Here is a 20,317-nt window from a genome sequence, read left to right as displayed (position 1 = left end):
TTAGTCCTCGGTTTCAGAGCTTGCAATTGTATTAAGACTTATCATGTACTCTTTTCATCAAGGTAATAATTGCTATAGATTTACATATCCTGCCACAAGCAGAAACATGGAAACATGGATCCTTCAGGGCTTTTCAAAATGGGAAGTAGTTATAAGTAGATAAGTATATATATATATATATATATATATATATATATATATATATGTATATATCCTGCCCATACAAGTAATCTTTGCTTCTCAAAAAAATTTCAATAGGTGAAGTGAAAAATCACAAAAATGAAAGCCATTCATATAGTGGGTTGAATAGTGGCACCAAAAAAAAAAAAGATATGCTCACTTAATAATAGTAATAGTGAAGCCACTGCCCAAGTCTTAATGCCCAGAACCTTTGAATTTGACCTCATTTAGAGAAAATGCTTTTATAGGTGCTGTTAAGTTAAGGATCTCAAGAAGTAGGTCCTAAATCCAATGATAAGTATCATTATAAGAAAAAGATTTGAGATTTAAAACACAAATGTAGACTAGTTGTTAAACTCTATGGAAACACTGTTCAGTGGAACACAAAATTGAAGAAGAAACAGAGAAGGTGATGTCAAGACAGAGGCAGATATTGTAGAGGTGGCTCTACAAGTAATACTGAGGATAACCAGCAGCTTCCTGAGGCTAGGGGAAAGGCATGGGAAATATTCTCCTCCAGAGCTTCCAAAAGAAATTCACCCTGCTGACACCTTGATTTCTGACTTCTGGTCTCTAGATCCGAGAAAGAGTAAGTTTCTGTTGGTTTTCTACCACCGAGTTTGTGGTTATGTGTATGACAGCCCAAAGAAACTAATATAATCCACATGGCGACAAATATGATTGACTTCTATATGCAAGAGATATGGTACATATAAGGTAGGAAGTAGTGAGAGCCCTGTTTTATGGATGAGGATATTGAGACATAGAGAAATTAAGTCATTTGTCAAAATGAAATAGCTAACAAGTTGTATTGCTGGGATTTGAACCTAGATACACAGGCTCTAGAACTATGCTTTCCCATATAGCAGCCTCTGGCCATGTGTGGCCATTTAAGTTGGAATATAAAGTAATTAAGTTAAATCAAATTTAAAAAATTCAGTTCCTCAGTTGTAAGAGCAACATGACAAGGACTCAGTAGCCACATGTGGCTAGTGACCAATGCTAACAGTTTTGTTGGATAGTACTTCCAGAGAATCTGTGAGTCTACACACTACCCTGTACTGTCTCACCGAGTACTGTGTGTAAAGTATTTCTCACAGTACCTGACATACATACAACAAGATGTCTATAAAGCCTAGTTATGATTTTATTTTTCTAGATTTTTCCCAATGTTTGTAGGTGTGTCTATACTCACCTATGTGTGTGTGTTTATAGGGGATGGGATCCCTGTATTACACACAGATCTGTGTTTTATGTGGTGGAGGATATATTGTGCATACATGCAGTTCTATGTCCTCCTTTTCCTCCACAAAGAATATATTGTCAGACATTTCAGTGGGTATTTTAATTCTTTGAAACAGCTTGTCTCTGGACCCTGACATCCACTCCAGGCACCGTGAAATCTCTTTCTTAGAAGCAACTGTGGCTGGCTATTGGAAATAACTGGAATCCAGAACTAGGATAACATGACCCCGTTCAACATAAACAAACAGGGTTCTCCAATGTATTGTGACCAGGTGTGATAACGGATAATTGTAGCTTTGTGTGATAATTGCCTTTCTGGGTAATAATGGGATAATGTATGTAATAATCTTGGTGTAATAAGGGTCTATCTGCTTAACAGTTGACTCTCCATGTAATAACTATGTAATAAATGACTCTGTGTAATAGTTGTCTCTTTGCATAACTATTTCTTTGTGCCATAATTGACTCTGCACAAAAATTGACTCTCAGTGTAGTTATTGTCTCTCTGCATAAAAATTGACTCCCTGTAATAATTGACTTTCTGTGTAATAATGAACTCCTTGTGCAATAATGAACTCTGACCATAGGCACAAACCTGCAAATGCTTGTGAATTAGTAGAAATTACAGTAATAGTGAAGCCACTGCCAACTGCAAGTGATAGAAAACCAACTCAAACTAGCTTAAGATGGCAGGAGGAAGAAGAAGAGGAAATCATTAACTCAGACACCTGGGAAGTCCAGAGGCTAACTGGCCTCAAGCCCAACTGAATCCATGGGTACACTTGAAGATTTGGGGGTTCTATGTCTCTTCATCTCCAGGGTCTTGGTCTTATTCTCAGATAAGTCCATCCTCCAGTGGTTGGAGGGTGCTCCTAGCAACTCAGGCTTCCATGGCACTTAAAGTGCCTGTTTATAGGGAATATAGGAAAGCAACCCTTTACTCTCAGCATCCATTTCCTCAAAGAACTCAGGCCACCCAACAACTGGGATGGTAGAAATGGGCACCTCGATTGACAGATACCTCATTATCACAGGGGGTGCGGAGTAGTTCACAAAATGAATGGATGGGGAGCAGAACAAACAATAACAGATGTCTCCCTTGTTCACAGCCTGTGAGCTACAACCTCCCAAGGGTGGGCGTGAGCTCAGTGAATTTGTTCTAGCAAGTTCTTTAGTCTTTAGGAACCAGCCATCAACTCTTTTTAGAGTAGGTGACTAATATCTGCATATATATCTGACTAGTTTTCAAATAAGCATAAATGTTCTTATAAAAATATGATGCAAAATCATTGAAAACATCAGACTTGTATATTTTTTATGAATTTTCTCAATGACTACTAAATATATAGCTACCTCCTGTAGTGCTCCATAATATATTTTTCTTTTAAATATACTCAAGCTACCTTCAGCAAAGGTTTTTGTTTTTTTTAAGATTTTCTTTTTTTATTCATGAGAGACAAGGAGAGGCAGAGACACAAGCAGAGGGAGAATCAGGCTCCAGGAAGAAGCCTGATGTGGTACTTGATCCCAGGACCCCAGGATCATGACCTGAGCCAAAGGCAGACGCTCGACAACTGAGCCACCCAGGTGCCCCTAGCAAAGGTTTTTAACCTGTTTTGTGCCATGGATCTTTTTGGCAGTTTGGCAAAAACTATATATATCTTCTGAGTAGTGTTTTTAAACATGTAAAATAAAATATAAGAATTAAAAAGAAGAATTCTTATGAAATACCTATGAAGCATGGAAATACACAATTTTTAAACTATATATTTGGGCTTTTCACTGAATGAGTTTTGTTTTTTTTTTTTCTTCAGTGAAAGTTTTCCAAACGTGGATGGAAATTTGGAATTGTTGGCTTAAACACAGTTGCCCAAATTGGGACCAAAAACATGAGTCTCAAAAAAACAAGAAAACAAAAAAACCTTGACAACCTTTATGTCCCATACCCTCCTTTTGTTTGGTTAATTCCTACTGATCATGGTGCACACATCGGTCCTTGGAGAAAATCTTCTTCTGACTTCTCTGACAAGGTCCACGTCCCTTTTACAGTACCTCTTTTATTACTATGCACTCCCACCACTGCCCACCCATGCACAATACACCCACCAGCATATGTCCCAGTCATCAAATAATGTCTGTCTCCTCTAGAAGACTCTCAATGCTGGAAGGACAAGATGAACCTGGTTTCATCCCTGGTTCCTAGCATTGTACCTGGGATCTAACAGGATCTCACTAAAATTTGCTAAACGGATAGATGAATATGTAAGTGCATAGACACCAAAGGGTCATCACAGGGTCAGATCTGATTTTTCTCCCCACAGCATACAAAGTTAGAAGACCAAGTGCCCAAAATCTGGCGATCTCCATAAAATAGGTAATAAAGGGTTGTACCAAGTGATGACATCTTTCTAGTTCATAGGCAAGATAAACTGTTTGTTTTAAAAAATCCATTCAGGAAAAAAAATCCATTCAGAATAAAGAATTGAAAACAATTAGAAGTGAAAGAAGGGGACCCATTGTACAGAAAGGATAGTCAGAATCATCTTGATGGATGGAGAACTTTGATACCATTGTCTAATTTAGAAAAAAAAAAGTACCCTATAGTCAAAATCTTAAGTCAAATTAATGTAAAATCCATCAAAAAAAACCCCAACCAAACAAACAAACAAACCCCAACCAAAAAAAACAACCCACAGCTGTTTCTAGTATTTTTCACGGGAGATCAGAACTGAATAGGTCAGTAGGTGATGGGAGGACATACTTGCTCACAAACCCAGTACCATTGGTAGCAGACATCTCCATATTCACTTCCGGCAAACCCTCTCCTGCTACTAGAACAGTGACTGTTTCTGATGGGGAACCCACTTGGCGGATCAATACTGGCCTGGCCTGCCCACCCCACAGGATCTGTGATGAGGATCAGAGGGCTCCTCTTATTGGTCACAGTCAGTGGGTCTGAGATGGACAAGTGTTTTGAGCTGAGCCAATCAGAGTCTTCTCAGAGACCTCTTTGCCAAAACTAAGGAGAAAGTCACTCTCATTGTGATGGATGAGCTAGGTTCTTTCTAACGTGTAGGTTTGGGGAGGCTGCTGGGCATCATGCCTGCTACATGGGAGGTCATACCTGGAGAATTGGAGAGAAATGCATGTGTGATTGCATTTTCTAGGCCTTCAGCCCAGAATTAGTAACATCCCGGGACATCTTCATTCTTTGAGCCAATCTGCATTTTTTTTTCTTTCATTTTGCTTGAGTTGGGTTTCTGTCACTTGCAACTGCTAAAACATCTGTAGTTTATTTCACATTATTGTGGGCTTAAAATATTTCTTGGACTGGATAAGTAGCATTTTACAATTGCTTCAGCCAATAGAACAGTTTCATAGGACTATCCAAGACAGATCTAAAACAGGCTATTACATAGCTTCTCCCACATTTTAGATTTTCATCAGATTCTGATACAGTGGTTGAGTGGCCCATAAAACAGGATAACCAGACAATGCCTTCAAAAGGCATCCTGAAAACATGTTTTTTTTTTTAAAGCTTAGGAAGAAAGTGGGACATTTTTCATGTCTCTGGCAGCTCCATTATGATGCATTTGGACATTTTTGATAAAATTATGAGGCATAAAAAGTTTGAAGCATTGAAGATTAATTTTCCTCCATAAATATATAGATCATAGTCAAATTCTATATGACTAGTTTTGCCCAGAGCAAAAAATATTTTCAGTGTAATTTCATAGCGATATGGAAGCAGATGATGAGAGAAGCACTGAAAAAGACTTTTGTGGATTGTAAGTGTCAGGTTAACATTCACAACCTGATGAATCGAGCAGAAACTGCTGTTAAAATGGAGGATTTTGTTGTTTTAAAGTGAAAAAAAAAGTTGGGAGCTGGTACAGAAGTAAAATTAAAGTAAAAGAAAATAAATAATCCATATCTCTTCTGTTCTGTTTAAATATTAAAGTGTCAGCTGCAATTTTGAAATGACACAAAAAAGCTTGCTGGGCTGAAAAAAAGTGCTTCATTTGTTGGATTTCCATGCTGTCTGAACAGTAATTTCATCTAAGGAAGATTTTTCTGGGATGAGGGGCCTGAGCTGTATGGCTGAGAGGCAAGCGCACCATGCATGGGCTGGTTTTTATTTCTTCTAGTTCCTCTCTGACTTCACAGCCTCTTCCTAGAGACTACTCTTAGGTGCTTAGTGAAGTGGAGTCCCTCATTCTCATTGGAATAGCAATTCCCTCCTAACACCCCGCAACTGTGCTGTTTGTTTTAGCTAACTGGTCATCTCATTCTTCACGGAGTTCCCAAGGGCCAAGAAGCAAGGGACTTACATACTTCCTCTCATCTGGAAGCATCATGGTTCCGAGCTATGGCTACTCAATCTCTTAAGACTTAAAGTCTTGCACACATGGATGGCTGTTTGTCTCTGAATAGTAGCATCTTTGTTGGAATTAACTCTGGGTGGAGAATTTGGAGAAGGGCTGAGATAAGCCTGGAGCAAGTAGATGTCAGAAACAAATGAGGAAGATTATAAGTGGTCACTTAAAAATGGCTTTGTGATATCTATAATGAGACTTCTGCTCCCTTCCTTTGATTAAGAAATTTTCCACCTTGGGCAGCCCAGGTGGCTCAATGGTTTAGCGCTGCCTTTAGCCCAGGGCCTGATCCTGGAGACCCGGCATCGAGTCCCACGTCGGGCTCCCTACCTGGAGCCTGCTTCTCCTTCTGCCTGTGTTTCTGCCTCTGTGTGTGTGTGTGTGTGTGTGTGTGTGTGTGTCTCATGAATAAATAAATAAAATCTTTTAAAAAAATAAATTTTCCACTTTATAAGAACAGAACATAAAAATCTCAGGAGATTCATTCTCCCAAATTTGTCTTCTATTAGGAAAATGTTTCTCAATGTCAGCACTGTTGGCATTTTGGAACATTTGTTCTGGGCATCATAGGTTGTTTATCAGCATCCTTGGCTCTGGGATGGATTAAGGCAGAACTTTTCCCTGAGGTATGACTAGGAAAGCTGCCTCCAGACATTGCCAGATGTCCCCTGGAGGCAAACACCCTGCCATTGAGAACCGTCATCCCAAGTGTGGTCCAAGATCTAGACTTAGCAAATCAGATATGTTCACCAGAACCGGGACTTAGAAAATCTACAAAACAGACAGTGGGAGATTTACCATCCCAACCCAGTGATGGTGGCAACACCAATAGAACCAGCAGGACCCAGTTCTGAACTTATCACAAGCTACAGGGGGCCTTGCAGAGATCCAGCAGTGAACAGGATGAGTAATGCTGCTGAGAATTTGATGTCAGTGATGTCATCAAATTAGCTCTAGACCATGATTTTGGCTGGGACACAGGCTTCCCCCTCTTTTAAGCCTGGCTTTCCATCTTCTCTGGTGACCTTGTGAACATTCCAAGTAAGTCTTTTTGTAAATCCCCTCTATGCTTAAATGAGTCATGTCCCATTTCTATTTAAACTAAGAGCCATAGCTGTTATACTAGCCTTTAAACCCTCCTAGAAAACAGTGAGACCCAAGGAGGGTAAGGGATGTTGGTTCAGAGGTTGTGACAGAATAAGAGTCACCTAGCTGGATTCAGATGTAATGTTCAGAAGATTTAGAAGGAAATAAATAACATCCCCAGGAATTTTTCCCATCTACCTTACTGTGTCTCTGACCCTTCAGAAAATATACAACAAAAATAGTGCCTAGGCTCTCTTTGCACAAAGCATGTTTGAGGGTGCATTTGGAGGCTGTCTTCCTGGGTTTCCATGTAACATGGTGAGTTTGGATACTTGACCACCTCTCATTTCCTGTCTTTTCATTACAAAATGCAGACAAGGCTTCCGGTATTAAAGCTCATGTATAGGAAGGCAGTGTAATGACTCTGTTATTTCCGCCAGCTCAGTGTCCATTTCTCTTTTGTATGTTTCTTGTGACATCATGTCAATTTTTCCCCCCTTAGAGATATCACCTGGGTGTATGTAGTTTCAGTGAGGGGGATTCAAGCTCGGGGATTCAAGAGTAAGAACTTGACCCAAGCCTACCAGCTAGCATTTTCTACATCCTTGACCACCATAATGACTGACTTGTGATGGTCTCACAACTCAGGTTTGTCTAATCAGAGTCAATGTGTGCAGCATTTGCTGAATGTAGCAAGAAAAAGCATTTCCCATTTGCATAACAGTTCCTGAGAGCTGCAAATTTAAGCATGGAACTGCTCATATTCACCTTTCCACTGGGGAAAAAGGGATCAACCTAAGGGTGAGGAGATAAATAGAAGTATAGCAGAGAGAAGAGAGTGAAACAGAGTTTTGATATCAACATTTTAGCCCCTAGATCCAGCTATACCTGAAGCAGGTCCTAGCTGTGATGTTCCCAATGCATTCCCCTTCCTGCTTAGGTCAATTTGAGCTGGGTCTCCATCCCTTGCAACAAGAGAGGCTGAATTACTTACCATCTAGCCCACAATGAGGGCTCACCACATCAGCACCAGCAATAAAACCATGACAAATGTTTGAAGGGCTAATCATAGTGATTGTTCTTTCATTTCTGTACTTGGCATCTAGAGCAAGAGACGTTGATAGGCATGTAGTGTGTTGGAGTCTAATTGCATGAATGCGCAGAGCAGAGTATCAGGATATGATAGGATGAATTTCCATTTGTCAAGGCTGTGGATTTGGGGCAGTTAAAATCTTTGGGGAAAGTGAGCCTCTTATACTTTCATGGATGACACGTGCACTTCTCTTTAACACTTTATAGCTCTCCAACTCTATGGAGATTAAGCTTTGCATGTCCAGGAAGGTTTCAGTACTTTTTGGGTAATGAAATTACAACAAATGCTACCAACCTGGGAGTGTTGCCTGGGGCTCTGTCTCAACTCCCTTCCCCTCAAACTCTGCTGCCATGAGCTCAAACATGATGTGTGGCACAGAATGCCCGTTTTAAAAAGTCACTGCCAAAGGGCCTTCAGATCAATATTATCCCCCCTGTAGCATTTCCTCACATATTACATTAAAAAGACTAATCCCTTGGAGAGTTGTAAAGATGTTTTAGTGCAGAGCATATATTATGAATGTTTCATCGTTATTCCTCAGGATTTATTTAACATTTTACTCGACAGTCCCTTTGGATTTTTGATTGATTACTAGGCAAATTAGATAAGAAAACTCTTTCTGTAGGAGAATCCCATGCAGCATCCTAGCTGTGGTGGTGATAATGATGAAATCCAACATTTATCTAGCACCACTTCTGTCAACAGCCACGCTAAGCTGTTTACAGTTACTGTTTCCACTCCTCGAATGAGATATTGTTATCTGCATTTTATAGATGAGGTACCGAGGTCTAGGGAACTCATGAGTTGAGGTCAGACCTTCAGTAAGGGTCTGTTTCATTTCAGAGTCTGTATCCTTAATAAATGCCATCTTTACACCATAACATTATCGCAAGTTCCACTATGTCATGTTTCAGGATTAAATAAGTTGAGGAAGCATGGTTCACTAGAGATCTTCTCTTTGGGATTCACACACATATCACCCGATTCAAGGTTCTGAGACATCCTGCAGGGAGGGCTCCAGTATTTTACAAATGCTTTCAAAATGATTGTATTCTGGAGCCAACCCTTCAGTGTGTTGGTTGTGTTTGTTGGTGGCTTCGCATCACAACAGTTAACATACGGAGTGTGATAAAAGAACAATCTGGCCTTTGGCATCTCCCACACCACTTCTCAGACTACAAAACCGTCAAAGGGCTGGCCTGATGTAGACATATGAGACCCCAGGTGTGGCTGGAGACATTAAGTTTCCTTGAAAATCAAATCACAATTATTAGATTGGCTGGACTCATTTCTCTTTCTCCATGGACATATCATTTGCAGGACGTATGGCACAGTATTCTTATTGGTGACTCTGTTAGAAGCTAGAGGATTGCCCAAGTAGGTGCTTCTGGTTGTGTCTAGTTTTGAAACAATTTTATAAAGTCTGAGGTCAGTTCGTTCAGGATTTTAACAAGCTTGCAAGCCGTTAGGATTGTTGGGGGCCACCTGGGTGGCTCAGTGGTTGAGCATCTGCCTTTAGCTCAGGGCGTGATACTGGGGTCCTGGAATCAAGTCCCATATCGGACTTCCTGCAGGGAGCCTGCTTCTCCCTCTGCCTGTGTCTCTGCCTCTCTCTCTGTGTCTCTCATGAATAAATAAATAAAATCTTTAAAAAAAAAAGAAGGATTGTTGGTGCAGAGTGAGTGGGTTGGGTTGGGTTAGGCCAGTGGTCTTCAGTGGGAGCAATTTTGCCCACTTCCCCACCCCTGGGGAAGTGAGGCTTGAGCAAGTCTGCAGATGGCTATTGTTGTCACAATTGGGAGGTGTGCTACTGGGTCTAGTGAGTACAGCTAAACAGCCCCCCCCCGACTAGCAATAATTGAGCCCAAAATGTCAGTGGGGCCAAGGATGAGAAACCGTGAGCTAGACAATGTTAAGATAGTATGTAAGCCCTCCAATGTCAGAGTCTTCACATGATGTAAATTTTTGTTGTGGTTGTTGTTGTTGCCCATTTACCCAAGATCTAATGCAAATTTTTGTCATTTGTCAGCCCTTCTGAGAAATGCTTATCCAAGTGGTACCCAGAGGATACAGGCCTCCCTGCTTTTCCCATTATGGGCTTTCATTGTCTTAGAAGCCATCCATGCCAGTCATACACAAAAGTGAAAGAGGATGGGTGATTATGCAGATCTTTTAGGGTTGGAGTCCAGAAATGCCATACATCCTTCCCACCTACATTGTGGTGGCTGAAACTAAGTCATGTGGGCCTCCCCAGCTTCCGGAAGGGCTGGGGAATAGCTTTCCTGCATGCTCAGATGATGGAACGTTCTGATGAACACATCGTGTCATCCCTAACATGCAAGGGATGTTCATTTTGAACAAATGTTGAATAAATAAGGCACAAGAGCCAACATGTTTACTCAGCAATTAAACAGTGGCAAAGCATAATTTTACTTTAAGAGACCAGCACGCTAGTTGAGAAAATAGATCTCAGGCCCTTGCATCAGGATTTAGGTAATGGGATTGATATTTATTAAGTACCCACCGTCATCAGGTCACTTGGAACGCGTCAGCTCATTCGACCTGCAAGGTAGTTATTAGACCTGTTTTAATAGATGAGGTAAATGAGAATCAGAGACATCAAAATACTAGTACGCATGCACGCAGCTAGCAAGTGACAGTCCCCGTGTGCAAATCAAAGACAGACTCAAAAACCCATGCTCTTTCTTCTTCATCAGTAGTGTTCAAACCAGGCTTTGTCACACCCTGTTCCTGCGACACGATCCTAGCCAAAACAGCCCCATGAGCCAAAGCATTTGAGGACTTCCAAGTCCTGTCTTTTCCTCCTGAAAAGTCACAATGCCTATTAGAATATTTAAAGCATGTGAGAAGTTGAGTTTTAAAAGAGACCAGTTAGGCCAATGAGATGAAAGAGTCCTATATTTTCATCACACATATTAATGTCCCATACCGTTAACTAAAACAAATCTTTGCAAATGTTGCTTTCTCACAACATTTTTATTTCCAATTTGGAATTTAATTTTATACCCACACCCACACGCATCACATGTGCTGTTCTGTCTAAAGCACTGTTTGGGAAGCAGCATGGTGTACCCACAGTAGTGCAAGCTGGGGGATTCGGAGAGGGAGACTGGGGAGTTCAGGCTAGGACACTGCCTCCCTGGATGTGGGTTCTGTTATGCATCATGAGGGCAGAGTGGCACAGGGTCTCATCCTTTATGTCATGTCAAATATGTTGATCACGGCTTCCTGGAATAAGGTGTTGGTAAGGATACTGAAGCCAGCTCCACAGAGGTAAAGAAGGCTCTGAATGATTCTTGGTGTCTGCCATGAGCACAGATGGGGAAAGTAACTTTCCATGTGCTGTCAATTTGCCATCTCTGAACTAAAGGAAGCCTAAGGTCATTTTCGACTCTAAGGTTCTCGGACTCAACTCGATGCGAGAAATAAGATGACTTACATTCTCCAGCTCCTACCTACTAGTAAAATGGGGGGGAAGAACAGGGTGGGTGGTTGAGCTTTGCATGACTTACTAGGTGTGTCGGGTGTCTAAAATCCAAGTCAGAGCAAGGGTGACTCTAGACAGATGAGAGGGATGCATTGCTGAGAGAAGTTGTAAGGCCTTTTGGAAGAAGTGATTTCTGAGTTGGGTTCTGAAGGGTCTGTAGGGGTTTGAGAGGGAGAAGCAGAGAAAAGGCAGTCCAGGGAGTCCAGGGAAAGAAACAGCATTGCTGAGGGCTGACCAAATGAGGAGTCTGTTTGATAATGGTGGGTGCCCAGACTGGGGGAGAGCAGATGTGGACTTTGGGCATGGAACAGGGGCAGAGACAGGTGGGGATCAGACTGCTGTGTGCCCTGAGTGCCAAACTCTGTAAGTTGCTGACTTCTCAGGGTTCACACAGCAAAGGGAGCTCATGGTGGTTGGAGTGACATTAACTCCAGCAGCGTGCGAGTGGAAGAGCTGTTCTTGCAGGTGGCCTGTCCACGTCCCCGTGGCAGGGCTAACTCACGGCCTGTGTCCCCTCTGCTTTCCCTCACCGCCCAGGGCTCCTTCCCTGGGACTGGGCCTAATGAAATGTTTCCCATTTTAATTTCAGCTCTGCTGGGAGGAGCTCTTTTATCTTGGCTGCTTCTCTGCCATCAAAGCCCACTCAGTGTTGAGTACCGCCCGCCCCCTCGCCCGTCCTGTCCTCCCCAGAATCCTGCCTGGAGGTTTTAATTCAGAGACTCAGAAGACGAGCAAGGGGGCTGCTTTTGATTGATCAGTCAAACACAATCCCTTCGCAATTGTCTTTGGAGACTCAGGCTCCAGACATGAAAGATAAAAACAAGAGATGCCAGCTTGGTTTAAGATGGAAGTTTGTGCTAGATCTTTCTGTTCTTCCTTCAACTCAGAAAAAATAAAGTAAAATGAAAGCCTTCCCTCTCAGCTCAATCAGTGCATTGTTTTCTTGTCTGCCCATCTTGTTCCATTTCCCGAGTGATTTTCTTACTTATTTCAGAAGTAATAAAAACCACCTGACATTTATTGAGATGCCTCTGATCGCTTACTTCATGTACATCCTAGACACTCTATGTATGTTAACCCATTTAATCTTAACTGCTGCTTTAGGAAGTGGGTACTATTATGAACCCCATTTTACAGATGGGGAAACTGAGTCCCAGCATGCTAAGTAATCAGTCTCAGAGAGCTGGAATTTATGATGAGGAAATCTGGCTCCAGAGTCCCTGCTTTTTGCCACCATGCTGTGCTGTGTCTCTGCCATCCCATTCTTGAGGTGACATTGTATATGTGGATTTATGGCAAGGAGATTGACATCTTCACCTTTGTCCAGTTTTATATAAAAAGGGGCAATTATCTCCTGGATGCATGGACAAGGGGTGATGAATGATTCTATGATCAAATAAAACCAAAAGGTGCTGTCTCAAATATGGAGATCGACTTTAAGGGAGCTCTTCAAAGCTTGCCTGATGTTCTTGGGTTTAGACAATGGACATGTTGCAGGTGGAATTTTGGATGCCAGTGTTAGAGCCTATTTATCCAAAGGGAGTTCCATCCTATTAGATCCAACCTTTAATATTTTCTCAGTCTCAAACCTTGGCAGGAGTTGGATAAAGTAGATTAAATTGGCCCAGAACCCCTCCATGCATGGATGGCAGTGTTTCTCAGGCTGAGATCTTATTTCTTTATCCTGCTGTTAGACTTCTCTGAATCTTGCATATTTTCTTTGTCCACACATGCTAATTAGAGATTACTATGTATCACCCTTTTTAAAGTTTATGTATGAGTTTCAAGTATTCTCTAGAAACAGTTGAGCTTCACTTTTAACTTTTCCCCAAGGTCCTAAATGTACATGTCTGTTACTCCCAGTCTCTATCAATCATAAAATAATACAATTCGTAAGGCATCATCTTTAGCAGCATTGGACTGTCATTGTATAGGCGTAAGATGATCCCAGTGTGATGCCTAGCTTGTCCTGACAATTTTAGCTTCTTTGTATTGTGCATTTGTGTAGTCTCTTCCCACACTGAATCAGGTCTCGTTTGTGTGACTCAATAGAGTATAGCATAGGTAGCAATGAGTGACTTCCAAGGCTAGTTCCTGAAAAAGCATATGTTTCATCCCTTTGTTTCTCGGATCACTGGGTGAAGCCAGCCATAGGAGAGTGCCATCTTATGAATGGCTTCTCCAGCCCCAGTCCAGCCTTCTGATGACTGCAACCCCAAGTGACACTTTGAACTCACAGGAGCCTCCAAGTGAGAATCAGCCACCTACTCCCAAAATCCTGGCCTGTGAAAAAATGTGAGAGATAATAAATGCTTATCAATTTTGAGTCATCAAGGCTCGGGAATTTCTTGTTACTTGGCAATAGGTAACTGGTACAACATGATCTGAATTTGAAGCGACTGTTTCAGTTTCTAATTTTCTGCCCAACTGCCCAAACATATGTCTCTAAGATGCTGAAAAAAATCTCTTTAAATGTGCCATTATTTAAAAAAATAATAATAATCAAAATAAAAGCGCTGTTACCGACCCTTTGCTGGTGTGTGGCATGCTTTTAGGCACCCTTGTACTATGTCTTCACTGCAACTCTATGAAGGCAGTATCATTAAACAAATTATTTCCTCTAAGAGAAGAAAACTGACACTCCAAGAGACTTTGTCTCCAAAGATCATACAACCTGTAATCGGAGGGAGCCAGAAATTGGACTCAGTCCTGCCTGAGTCAATGGCGCATGTTCTAAAAACACTGCACCAGAGCACCTTCCTGCTGAAACTGTTCACGGTTGTTTGCCAAGCCATGGCATATGTCTTTAGTGTGCTTTATCACACCTGACCTTCACCATTGTGAAGGTCATCTTACAGACAAGGAAACTGTGACACTGGAAACATGGTGAGATCCATGTTCCTATTTATTGTTTGGGTAATATGATTATCCAATAAAACGTGCCACATCCTTGAAATGACAAGTCATGTGACCTTCCTCTAGGTCATCCACTGTCATTGGGAACATTCTGGGCACATAGAAAGTGTTTAGAAATTAGAGAAGAAAGGAAGAGAGGGAGGGAGGGAGAGAGGAAGGGACGGAGGGAGAGATAAAAGGAGAGAGGGAGAAAAGGAGGGAGGAGACCTAAGTAGTAAGATTCCCCTTAAGTAGGGGAATGAAGTATGGGCAGTGAGGAGGTCTGTTTGCTCCAGGGTTTGGGAGAGGGATGTTACATATCAGAGCTTTAAAAAGGATCCAAACAATTAAATATGTGGTGTGGCCCTGGCAAAGCATTTGAAGAAAAGTGGCAATCCTAACAAGATGAAACATGTTTGTCTCATTTAGAGAAGTCATTTCTATTCCACTCAGCCCACTGTAGGCAACAGGAAGGCCAATTCAGTGCTGTGGACTGTCTCCCTCCCTCCCTCCCTCCCTCCACCCATCCCTCCCTCCTTCCTTGCTTCCTTCCTGAAGCCAAAAATCTAGATTTTTGTGTACTACCTCCAGTCTTTAAAAGTTGACAGTGTTTGTTTTTTAAACACCACATAGGCCAAGCCAACCAGGTCTGTAAGCCTGGCATGTCCCGCAGGCTGCATGTCTATGGCCTCTGTTGTAGAGAAACAAAAGGGCAGGAGGTGGCCACACTGTGAAGGACCAACTGCTAAGAAAGAGAAGAACAAAGGGAAGGAGAAATCAAGAAGACAGTAGCTTGATTTTTCTCCCACCTTACAAACTTACAACCCAAAGGCTCACTGGCATCACCACTGGAGGACGGGCTGGGGTAGGGCTGGAGACATCTTTAGAAGCTTGTGGAGGAAGAATAAGCAGTGACCTACCCTGGAAACTTGCAACTTTGTGGATTCTGTTTTCATGGAGAAAAAAAAAAAATGTCAAAACAGAAATTTCAGACCATCCCCCAGGAAGGACTTGAGCTCTATATTCTTTGTTAAAACATGCATCTGATTGCTGATAGTTCTTCTCCTTCTTTCTCCTTCTCCTTCTCCTTCTCCTTCTCCTTCTCCTTCTTCTTCCTTGTCCTCTTCTTCTTTTCCCTTTTGACTCTGGGACACAAGGGACTGAGCACAAACTGGCAGTGAATGATATCCCTCCCGACTTTGGGTGATTATGTTCGTTAATAATGATTATCGTTTCTATGTAATATTTGCATGATAAACTGTAGACATCTGGTGGCGTGTGCATGTGCGTGTGGTGTTTGTTGGGAAACAGAAGCAAGCCGAACGCTGATGAAATGTGAAATCTAACTGCTCAGACTAAAAATAAAGTCGGCAGGCTTTAGGATTTCTGCATGCCAGCAATTCTGAGCTGCTCATACATGCCGCCTTAGTTACCGTGGAGACACGTGGCTGCGCATATGCAGAGCAGGGTACACACTTTGTGGGCTTGGCCCCTGGGGGTCCCATTACTGAATTTCGTATGTTTAGAAATATTTTGTAATAAGGCCCCTCGTGTCACTTATTAGTCATAAAATGTGCAACTGCCTTCATCAGCATCAACTGCAAATTTGTTTTTTGTGGAAATGAACCAGCACATTTTCAGGTAAAAGATTGTGTGTGTGTGTGTGTGTGTGTGTGTGTGTGTGTTGAGTATATATATAATTTAAATATATATTTACATATGTGCATAAAATTTTATCTTCCTCAAACTGTTCTGTTAGAGTTTGATTTTTTTCCCCCAGGAAATTCTGCACTTTTTTTAAAAAAAAAACCTGCAGAACCAACTGAAATTTCTAAATGATATACAAAGCAATGTGTGTTTCTAGAGGCCAAGCCTGAGCTGAGAAGCAGTGCCACTTTAAGGGTGCACAAAGCACAGGGTTTGCAGCGTGCTTCCTTGTGAAGTGCGGATTTTAGGGAACAGATGATTCTTGGCATCACCAACCCCATGAATTCCAGGAGTCCTGAGTGTGTAAAACCTTTATCCAGTTGTAAACGTCACATTATTTCAGTGCTGAGTGAATCACAGTCCTATAAAGGGTCTAAAAGCAAAGAGATGACTGTAATTTTTGTGTGTACGTGTGTGGTTGTTTTGTTTTTACCTGCTCAGCATCTCAGGAAAGAAAGACTCCCCCTGATATGTGCCTTCTTGGTTCTTTTCCAAAAGCGGTTCTCTAAGTGTCTCTGGTAGCAGAAAATGGAATGCTCTTTTCTGCTAATGGTTTTCAGCCTGTTCAGGAAGACCTGCAGTTTAACACTCCCTGGTGGGTTCTACAGTGTTAGCGGAAGGACGTGCATCACAGAGATTCCAGATAGCCTGGTACTTTCTATGCAAGTCAAGCCGCTAGCTACAGACAGAAGCCTTGGGCCACACCAACTGGTTTGAGTTTCCGGCTGTTCTTGTAAATTGGAACTGATGCATGATGGAGCTGGGAGATCTTTGGTTCTGCAGGTCATCAGAGCTGGGATGGAATACTAGCTCTGCCATTCTTTTAATTGCTTTGAACCTTTTCCTCCCCTGGAAAGTCAAGGGACTAGCATCTACTTTGTCAGGACTTTGAAAAGATGAGAGGCTGGAGCTATATAAAGTTTCCAAAGTGTTGCCAATAATAAACTAAAAACATACAATTATAACAATGATTAAAAGTTAAATTAAGCACTTTCTGTGTATCATACAGTGAGAGGCATTTTCTTGCGTTAACCTCACCATAGTCCTTTGAGATGAGTAAGATTATTATTCTCGCTTTATAGCTGGAAGAAAAATAGAGGCTCAGGGAAGTGAATACTTTGCCTAAAGTTTACAAAGGCAATTGAGCCAGGATTCAAATCTGTAAGTTTAGGACATTTTCTACACTTGTAAATAGTGCCAAGCATGATTGTTTTTAACAAGAGAGGTGATGGTGATCATTGGAAAACTGACCCTTGCAATTTTTGAGGGGGGCAGAGGATAGAATTGGAGCATTTAAACCAACCGAATTGGAGAGATTTGGTACTATTGGAATGTTTGCCAGAGAAAAGACCTCATTCATAACCCAAACAGTGAAGACACAAAACAGACTTCAAGTTTGGCAATGTCCTATTAGAATTCAGAACCGAGCACATGATGTAGTGAAGGTTGTTTGTGAGGATGGCTTGTATTGCCGTGTACCCATGGTACAAATGAGGATATGCTTTCTGGGATTTAGGAATTGATATTGCCTTCTCTCCCTGGCACAGGGATGAAGATTAAGGAGAGTCATCCACCACATAGGAGCTACAGAATGAGACTGGCAATCATGGGGGCTGACAGATCTAATACCATAGTTGTCATTTGCTCAAAAGAAGCATGGTTTACATTGTAAACGCAGTGCAAGAAATCTAGTCAATGTAGCAAGGGTCTAGTTCTCGGTACACAGCCTCACTGAGCTGCTCCAGGAATTCCAGCACGGAGCATGGAAACAGGTTCTTCCTTTCAAAGGGGCTCACAGTCTGGGGTAGTGCTGTCCATGAGTACTTTCTGTGACAATAGAAATGTTTTACTTTGGCCTTATCCATGACAGCTCTGGAGCTCTTGATATGTGGCTAGTGTAACTGATGAACGGAATGCTTCATTTTATTTGATTATTTAAGTTTTAAATTGAATAATATATGGTTAAGGGCTACCATATTGGATGGCAATGAGGTAGGGGAGCAAACCAGTGGCAATGACGAAGGCTGGAATCTGCAGCCTCAACCATTGCTGGCTATGTGACCTAGAAGGGCAGTTAAATAAGGGAAAGGGGAAGTTAAATAATTTGTGTGAGCTCAGGACATGCATCTGTGGAATAGGGACAGGTGTGATAAGAAGGATGGCGGGATTGTCACGAGTATGGGATGGATATTCTACATTCAGTTCTTAATAACATTTGAAAGAGTTTTGATAATATATTAGCAATTACCACTATTGCTGTTGCCATTGTCATCATTTCTTTAGATAAACAAGGAACATCCAAGTTGCTGCAAGGCCATTGAACTTAGAGTCTCTCACTGTACTCTGATTGAGGCAGATGCTAGAAGGAAATATAAGAACATAATTCATGGGAAGATAACCTTTAAGCTTCCTTGTCCACTGTTGAGAGATACATAACTGCTCCCCAAATGAGGGAGACTGATGTGGACAAAGGCTGTGCTGGAGAAAAGCATCGGGTTTTGAGCAAGTATGGCTTATTTGGAAGAAACCAGAGTAATGAGTCTACGGGAAGAGCAAGGTCCTACAGCATAGCAGATCAGGGCACATCTTGTAGATGACAGTGATCCATCCATGGATTTATGGAAGGAAGAGAGTTGGGATTTCCATATGAACAATGAATCTGGCTATAGGGGGGACATGGATTGAGGCAGAGGAGGGCTGAAGGCGGAAAGGTCAGTTGGAAGGAGGTCCATCTTGCACCAGACCTCCTTCTGGGGTTTGACTGCCCCATGCAGGTGCTGCCTTCAGTTCACAAACCATCTCTGAATATGTAACTGGGCACCTGCCTTGCCCCTAGTGTGCTTCCTTTCTGGCTTATGGATTGTGTCTTTATCTGGACTTACTCTCAATGCACATAGTGTAGCGAAAAGATCTCCAGCTTGCAGTTAGGCATTAATGGATTTGCATGTTATTTCTTCCCACTGGATTTTTTTACATGTTTGTTTGATTTGGGGAGTAGGTAAGGAGAAGTATGGAAACCTTCTGGCTTCTCCTTTTTTTCTCACCTGTCAAAATTAGGGTAGTATCACCCATCTCATAATAGCATTTGTTTCATGCTGGCAATGTCATAATATATTTTGTGTGTTATGTGAGAGACAGACAGAGACAAAGAAATAGAGACAGAGACAGATTTCTTTTCACTCTTTTCTTTCTGTTATTTTAATATCTTATGTGAACCTAAGACTTCAACCAGTAAATTTGCGAGAGAGCCCTAAGGGATTCCATATGGCACCAATCAACATTAAAACAGCCTTTAAGGCAGCTCGCCTTAAAAACTCATTAGGCAGACTTGGCTAAAAAGGGAGTCTGACAAACACGTCCAGCCCCAGAGCAGAACCAAGCTCCTCGGGATCAGGCCTTGGGTGCAGACTCCTTGTGTCCATCTCTCTAGGATGGGCAGGACTGACAAATCTTATCTTTGATGTCGTTCACAGTTCTGGATCAGAATAAATTCCACAGTCACGCCAGCCATGGCAAATGTGCCCCGGTGGGCAGTTGATGCCAATGTTGGTAATTTTTTCTTTTCTTTTCAATTTCAATTTCAGGAGCTTGAGACTTGCAGGTGAAGAGGTGTCCGTGGCAGGAAACATCTTGCAGCACCATCATAAAGCCCTCATTTCCTCTAGGGTTCGGTTTCTGTTCTTCTTTCCACGATAGCATCTTACCATTTACCGCCTCTCCTGTCCTGATAACTCATTTATCAGGCAACATGAAGGAATGAGCCACTCCACAAAGAATAATGTCCAGATGGCTGAAATTTGCCCCCATCAACACCCAAGCTGTTTGTTTTTATTTTAGTGGTTTTTTTTTTAAATTGGTGCAAGCATTTTTTTTACAGATTTTATTTATGTATTCATGAGAGACATAGAGAGAAAGAGAGGCACAGACACAGGTAGAGGGAGAAGCAGGCTCCATGCAGGGAGCCTGATGTGGGACTTGACCCCGGGACTCCAAGATCATGCCCTGGGCCGAAGGCAGGTGCTCAACCACTGAGACACTCAGGGATCCCCTGGTGCAAGCATTTTAAACAAACATTTCACTTTCCCCTTAGCTTCCTTAAGAAAAGTCCATTCAACATAATATACCTTCCCTCTAATACTTTAAAGCCAAATGCCTGGCACTTTCTTTGTTGAAGTGTGATGGAAACGATAGAATGCTCTGGGTTCCTTCTGATGGAGGGGCAGGTTT

This window comes from Canis lupus, chromosome 6, assembly GCF_011100685.1.
Source record: "Canis lupus familiaris isolate Mischka breed German Shepherd chromosome 6, alternate assembly UU_Cfam_GSD_1.0, whole genome shotgun sequence".
Lineage (NCBI taxonomy): Eukaryota > Metazoa > Chordata > Mammalia > Carnivora > Canidae > Canis > Canis lupus.
The sequence above is the reverse complement of the archived record's forward strand: the minus strand, read 5'-3'. Positions refer to the sequence as shown.